This window comes from Oncorhynchus keta, chromosome 5 (assembly GCF_023373465.1).
Source record: "Oncorhynchus keta strain PuntledgeMale-10-30-2019 chromosome 5, Oket_V2, whole genome shotgun sequence".
Classification (NCBI taxonomy): domain Eukaryota; kingdom Metazoa; phylum Chordata; class Actinopteri; order Salmoniformes; family Salmonidae; genus Oncorhynchus; species Oncorhynchus keta.
This window is the reverse complement of record NC_068425.1, coordinates 13510913-13519027: the sequence shown is the minus strand read 5'-3', so window position 1 is coordinate 13519027 and position 8115 is coordinate 13510913. Positions and strand designations below refer to the sequence as shown.

At 39.6% G+C, this 8115-nt stretch overlaps 1 pseudogene; it reads left to right on the top strand.

The window, feature by feature from the left end:
- Positions 1–49: 49 nt before the first annotated feature.
- LOC118365310 (uncharacterized) lies at positions 50–5287 on the top strand (annotated as a pseudogene).
- Positions 5288–8115: the final 2828 nt, after the last annotated feature.

Below are 8115 nucleotides of genomic sequence, written 5' to 3'. Positions count from 1 at the left end.
AACCACCTTGAAGACAAGGTGCTACCGCCCCCAAGCGGACTGGTAGACCAAACTTAAGTACATTAGCTCTGGTTTAGATTGGAAACTCAGTGGCTCAGTGTCAGTCCATGTCTTTATCTGCAACCGGACTTCCCGGCAATAGATCAAGTTGCAAAAACATTGCAATATTATTAAGATGTCATTGTTGTACTTCGAAGGTTGTAATCAACCATAAAACAAAAACAAAGCGTGCGTGCGTGCGATATGGTCATAGGAGGAGGGCCAACCAAAAGACCTTCCCATGAAAGGTGTGTCATGTTGGAACTGTCATTTCCAGTAAGCAATTCGTAGTTGTCAAAACCGCAGCTATTTCTATTTGTGTAAAGTGACGAATGATTGTTATCACTATATATCGTATGAAGACTATATCATGTATTATAGATTCATTGTTTTTTGTTTGTTCTTTTAAAGGAATGAGTACGTCCTCAAAACTATAATATATCATTGTGTGGGTGAGTGACTTTCTATTTGCTATATCTCTGTGTAATCAAGGGAATCTGGTGGGAAAGTTAGGTCTATTAACAAAAGCAACAACTTTTGACCCACAAAAACCGTATTACTATAATAAATAACGTATTACGGTAAAAAAAAACGTATTACTGTATTAATAATCACTTCTTCACATTTAGGCTAACATGTAGCCTATTTTAACGTGCAGGAATTTAAACACTAACAGGAAACCTTTTTTTCTTTCTGATTTCAGATTGAATTATACTGTGTGGTTTACTCTCAAGTATTCAGCAAAAATGTTTCTATTGCTTATTATAGTCACAACCCTTGGGACTTTGATAGCTGATGATGGTAAGCAGTCTTTTTAACACAGCCTATAAACATGTAAGTAGATTTAACCACGGTATTTTTGCCTGATCATGATTAATATTTGACAAGCTTTTTGTTTGTTAATTACTTGTAGCAATGAGTGACGGAAATCTTCAATGCTTCAACGACTATGACGAAACTATGGTTTGTCATTTTACTACTGACAAGTCTAAGTGTGCTGAATACAGCATGACATTGAACATATTGGACGCACAAAATATGTACGTTTATTATTGTTTAAGTTTTTCTATTGTCGATGTTAATCTCACCAAGAAGTCATATTTCATTTCAAAACTGCATAATTATTCAACTTATTTCCCAGAGGCAAGAATGATTGTACTTTCAAGTTAAAGGAGAGGTCCAATGATGTTTCCAAATGTCGATGCTCTATTGATCCAATGCACCTTATTATTGGGGAGGAGTTTAATGCAACACTTTGGAATTCTGGGAAGCGCCTAAATTCCGAAGTCCTCAGTATCAATTACACCAGTGAGTTGCATCTACATATGCAGATTGCTATTTGAAAATGAATTACTGTTATAATGAATATCGCATGAAACTAAACCATGCTTTAATTGATTGATATGTCAAACCATCCCTATCATTGCCCTGTACAGTAAAACCCAAAACCCCCACCATCCAAGAGGTGAAACCAACAGAAAATGGGAATTTCCTGGTCAAATGGAAGACAAACTACCCTGATAATGAAGTGTTTTCTAAGAACTTGATTGCCGAATTGAGCTACAGAAAGAAAGGAGAAACAGATGTGGTAAAGGATGGGGATATAATAAATCCCTCATATTACATCATTCCCCTGTTTGCTATCACATCAGCAAGACAACTTTCCCTCTGGTCCTTTCCTTTGTTCCTACAGGTGTCCAAAAATGAATCAACAACTTCCTATGAATTACTTGGCAGAGACTTGGAGCCAAACACCATTTATGCTCTGAAGGTCAGAACCTATACTGCCCGGAGCGGCCATTTCAGTGACTGGAGTGAAGAGTTGGAATTCACTAACCGTAAGTGATTAAATGAGATTTATCATCCATGGGTTTTCAAACCTTAATTCCACTTTCACCTTGTAGCTCATTGTATATTCTTCTCTGCTCTACAGCTGCATCATCTCAGAAAGTGCTCCAGATTGTCATTGTTTTCAGCTGCATTGCTGTTATCATCATCACAAGTGCTTTGTTTTGGTGCAGTGTTAGGTAAGTTATCCTGACATGTCTGTAGGTGACAGTATGTCTGTTTCCACAAACATATTTTATTTATTTATTTTTATCTCACCTTTATTTAACCAGGTAGGAAAGTTGAGAACAAGTTCTCATTTACAATTGCGACCTGGCCAAGATAAAGCAAAGCAGTTCGAGACATACAACAACACAGAGTTACACATTAAGTAAAACAAACATACAGTCAATAATACAGTAGAAAAATAAGTCTATATTCAATGTGAGCAAATGAGGTGAGATAAGGGAGGTAAAGACAAAAAAAAGGCCATGGTGGCAAAGTAAATACAATATAGCAAGTAAAACACTGGAATGGTAGATTTTTACGGTGGAAGAATGTACAAAGTAGAAATAGAAATAATGGGGTGCAAAGGAGCAAAATAAATAAATACAGTAGGGGAAGAGGTAGTTGTTTGGGCTAAATTATAGATGGGCTATGTACAGGTGCAGAAATCTGTGAGCTGCTCTGACAGCTGGTGCTTAAAGCAAGTGAGGGAGATAAGTGTTTCCAGTTTCAGAGATTTCTGTAGTTCGTTCCAGTAATTGGCAGCAGAGAACTGGAAGGAGAGGCGGCCAAAGGAGGAATTGGTTTTGGGGGTGACCAGAGAGATATACCTCCTGGAGCGTGTGCTACAGGTGGGTGCTGCTATGGTGACCAGCGAGCTGAGATAAGGGGGGACTTTACCTAGCAGCTTATTGAAATTCTCAATTATAGTGGATTAATCGGTGGTGACAGAGTTTCCTATCCTCAGTGCAGTGGGCAGCTGGGAGGAGGTGTTCTTATTCTCCATGGACTTTACAGTGTCCCAGAACTTTTTTGTGTTTGTGTTGCAGGAAGCAAATTTCTGCTTGAAAAAGCTAGCCTTGGCTTTTCTAACGTCCCTGAAAAGTTGCATATCACGGGGGCTTTTCGATGCAAATGCAGAAAGCCATAGGATGTTTTTGTGTTGGTTAAGGGCAGTCAGGTCTGGAGAGAACCAAGGGCTATATCTGTTCCTGGTTCTAAATTTCTTGAATGGGGCATGCTTATTTAAGATGGTGAGGAAGGCATTTTAAAAAAATAACCAGGCATCCTCTACTGACGGGATGAGGTCAATATCCTTCCAGGATACCCAGGACAGGTCGATTAGAAAGGCCTGCTCACTGAAGTGTTTCAGGGAGCGTTTGACAGCGATGCGTGGAGGTCGTTTGACCGCTGACCCATTATTATTATGATATGTTATCATACAGCTTCATATGGGCCCTATAGGCTTTCAAATCCTCCTATTTTCCCCCTCTGCAGACTCAAAACCAAGTTGTGGGATAATGTTCCTAAATGTTCAAACTCAGACCTTTTGTATATGGTTCCAGGAGTACCTAAGGTGAGGCTCTATCTCTAATTATAAACTGGGTGGTTTGAGCCCAGACATTTTTTTTTACTATTCTAATTACATTTGTAACCAGTTTAGAATAGCAATAAGGCACCTCAGCGGTTAGTGCTGTATGGCCAATATACCACGGCTAAGGGCTGTGTCCAGGCACTCCGCATTGTGTCGTGCATAAAGACAGCCCTTAGCCATGGTATATTGGCCATTTACCACACCTCCTCAGGCCTTATTGCTGCAATATTCCATGTTTAAATAAACTGTAAACCTTCATTACTTTCCTACTGTAATTGCTTCCATTTGTGTATTTGCATTTAGTGATGTTTGTTCTCCATCACAGGTATTGTCTCCTCCCAAAATACTTTTATCCTCCATCTATGTTGATTCTTCAAAAATGGACACCAAAGAAAAAACATGGTGAGCATATTGATGCAATATAAACATAGCAAAATTAAAAGGTGTCTTCGGTTTCAGTCTTATTCGCGTGGACAATCAAGTCCTTGCAATGAAAATACTCTTTAATTCACTGTAACTTTCCCGCTGGTCTTTTCCCTACAGGACAAACCCTGCGACAGTAGATGGGAGCAGTGGAAGAGGCCGTGGCTCAGAGCTTGACTCATCGTCTTCCCTGGGTCATGCCCACACATGTTCCATGAGCCCGGAGCCTAGTAATGTGCAGATCATTAGCCATCTTCAAGAGGCCCTGAGCAAAGTCTTTCCCAGCCTTGTTCCTTTGGATGGGAATCCTCAGTCATTGCTCTTAGCCCCTCCTATGACAGATGATGGTACAGAAATTAACTGCCCTGAGTCAAATCGAGACATTGGTGTGTGTTCATCTGACTACAATCCTCTTCATTTCATGAGTGAGTCTGGAGGCTCTTGTTACAACAATATTACCTACTCCCCCTCAGTGCCCATCAACTCCCTTCAAGAGTTAACACCAAGCAAGACGTCCGCATTTCCTACGCGGCCTCTGCTCTTTTGTAACTCCTCCTACTATTCTGGTGACGCTGATGTGTTGAAAAATGGCCATCCACAGCTGTTTCTTGGTACTGGTCAACAAGACCTTAACTTGTCCACTAACTGTGAACCCCTCTTGCAAACCGACAATTAATTTCACCCGTGTGATGGCGCCAGTAATGATTCAGAGACTACCACGTCATCAGAGGACACCAGTCTGATCTACGGTTCTAACGTGTCCGATGTTATCAGTGTCGTTGCTGGATATCAGAGCTTCAGTGAGGCGGTTGGTAAGGACAGTGGGAGAGGAACTGATGCCTTCATAGATGTGCCACTGCCACTTAAGGTTTTCCAGGATGTGGACAGAGACCCGCTGATTTACGATGTGGATCCATGTTACCACAGCCTGCCTGACCCTGGATGCAGCCTCCCCCCGAGTGATGGCAATTATCAGGCTTTACAGAGCCTGGCACAAAATTGCTCAGATCAGTGGGTTTCAGACAAACTGCTGAACAAGTGTCTGGAGTCTGACATCCCTCAAAGCTCCATGGGGAACATGCCTCTAAATGTCATACCCAACTCACAGGGAGGACAATGTCGGATACCTGGAAGTCCCTTTCTTACTGTTTCTGTTCAGACCAAGCCATGCAAATAGACAATGACAGCTCTTATCATTGTGTGTGATTATACGGTAGACACTTTTGCACTTCACAATTTATTTTATTTTTGGGACTTGAGCTCATATATATATGTTTTTCTATATTATACAAACAGTTTGAATACCATTCTGCCATGAAAATGCTGTAGTCTCAAGTCCAGAAATGTTCCACTTTTTGGATGTACTGCTTCTGTAAATAAACATTTGTGTGTGGGAAACTGCAACAGTTAATTGTTGAAGAGATATAACATGTCTTGTCTTTGCTTCATCTGTCTGAAACATCTGAAACATGTTGTTCATCATCTGGGATGGGGGAAAAAAAGGATGTGTAGTTCAGTTGAAATACTGAGCAATAACATCTAGATTACACATCAAGGTCGTCAAACTATTCTCCAGCCTCTAAAAGTTACTTCTCTTCTAATGGCTTCTAAAAATAGTCAAATAGTCAGATAGTTTCATTGCATCTGATGCTTGATAGACAAAATAGTGTTAACAGTACAACCCTCAAGCATGAGGTTGAATTTCTGAAGAAAAAAGTGGTAAGCCTAGTTCCTTATTGCGTTGTTTCTTGAAACAAGTACATTGCAGCTTCCATGGAAATACACGCCCTCAAAGTAGAGCCAGCCTCTGATGTCATAGATGTGTTGCGAATCAGGTTAAACAAAAAAATTGGCTTTGTTTAGGGTTATTTTCTGAGGATGAAGTTCATGTTTTGTTTAGGGTTATTTTCTGAGGATGAAGTTCATGTTTTGTTTAGGGTTAATTTCTGAGGATGAAGTTCATGTTTTGTGGTGTTTATTGTAGAAAACATAAAACACTTTTTTCCCTTCAAAGCTCTTTGCTTAACTGGTGAAGCTTGAATAAAGACTACCTGACTAGTGACACACATAGCGATGGTTTATCATGCAGAAAATTGTGAGGCGTTTGCCAGTTTTACCATCAATAATATTATACAGTTGGAATGACTGAGGCATTCAGCATAATTTCTTTCACAGTATTGTGGCGGTTTTGTGACAGGATGTTTTTGAACAAAGGCCAAGATAGAAGTGTGGAGACACCGGAGAGGATTGTGTAAGGCCATTTTCACAGTGCCACAGGTCTGCTATGCCAACTTGTCATATATTGAGGAAGCATACAGGAATGCATGGTGGCATTCACAGCTATGTCATTCTTCGAATGCTGTAGACAGGCAATGCAAGTGATGGAAATTACTTTTCACAGGCTTCATTGCAAAATTGCATTTTGTTGAGGATAAAAAGGCAGCTCAAAAGGTTTTCTTGAAAATGTGTCATGGGCACCACTTTCTTTCAATAGCTCAAATACCTATGTACTTCTCTGTGTTGCAGGTATGTTAAGCTTCGGTCCAGTTAGTTTTAGAAATACCAGGTGAGCAATAGGTTATGTACATTTCAGGACTTATACCACACATTCTTCTTTATGTTTGTATGCAAAGGATCAAGTTGCACAATTGACTAGAAAATAGCACAAAGGAAGAACACTTTAGGATTCTGATTATAATGCAATCAATACTCAATTACCTGTGAAGTACTGTGGGACCTCTGGTGCCCTCACTGGTCCCGTGCTTCTCTGAGGCTCCTCATCCACCTCTTTGATTTATGGGCCCTGCTCTTGAACCTTTCTTGGAAAACAAATGAACTGTAGTGATGTCACATCTTCCTGCCAGTGAGCAACATTAAAATGTCCTTTTTAGAGGGAGTAAATATACATCACTTTTATGGAGTACTAACAATTAAATCACTTTTATCTGGTTCTTTTTAGCTTTCTAGCTAAATTGTTGCAAGTGTAATACAATGTTTGACATAGATGCATTTTAAGGTGAGCATTTGTAATGAAAATATTTTAGGCTGAAAGTCTGCATCACCTTTAGCAATATGTACCCAGTGGTGTAAAGTACTTAAGTAAAAATACTTTAAAGTACTACTTAAGTTGTTTTTTGAGGTATCTGTAGTTTAATTTACTATTTATATTTTTGTCAACTTTTACTTTTACTCCACTACAATCCTAAAGAAAATCATGTACTTTCTACTCCATACATTTTCCCTGACACCCAAAAGTACTCAATACATTTTGAATGCTTAGCAGGACAGGAAAATGGTCTAATTCACACACATAAAGAGACAATCCCTGGTCATCCCTGCTGCATCTGATCTGGCGGACTCAATAAACACAAATGCTTTGTTTGTAAATTATGTCTGAGTGTTGGAGTGTGCCCCTGGTTAACTGTAAATTATGTCTGAGTGCTGGAGTGTGCCCCTGGTTAACTGTAAATTATGTCTGAGTGTTGGAGTGTGCCCCTGGATAACTGTAAATTATGTCTGAGTGTTGGAGTGTGCCCCTGGTTAAATGTAAATTATGACTGAGTGTTGGAGTGTGCCCCTGGTTAACTGTAAATTATGTCTGAGTGCTGGAGTGTGCCCCTGGTTAACTGTAAATTATGTCTGAGTGTTGGAGTGTGCCCCTGGTTAACTGTAAATTATGTCTGAGTGTTGGAGTGTGCTCCTGGTTAACTTTAAATTATGTCTGAGTGCTGGAGTGTGCCCCTGGTTAACTGTAAATTATGTCTGAGTGCTGGAGTGTGCCCCTGGTTAACTGTAAATTATGTCTGAGTGCTGGAGTGTGCCCCTGGTTAACTGTAAATTTTCAAAAGCAAGAAAATCGTGCCGTCTGATTTGCTTCATATAAGGAATTTGAAATGGTTTATACTTTTACTTTTGATACCTAAATATATTTGAGCAATTACATTTACTTTGATACATTTACTTCTGGTGACTTTCACTTGAGTTATTTTATATGAAGGAATCTTTACTTTTACTCAAGTATAACAATTAGGTACTTTTTCCACCACTGTATGTACCACACCTTTACTATGACGTACAGGACCAGAAAGGAATTGCAATAGAAAACAGCACACGCAACCTATTGCCATGGTCGGAAAAAAACGAGAAGTGCATTATCATGAGGATGCAAATGTCTCTGCTTGGACTAAGTTAACATATCCGTTTCCTGCATCTAAGAAAAGAAGAAC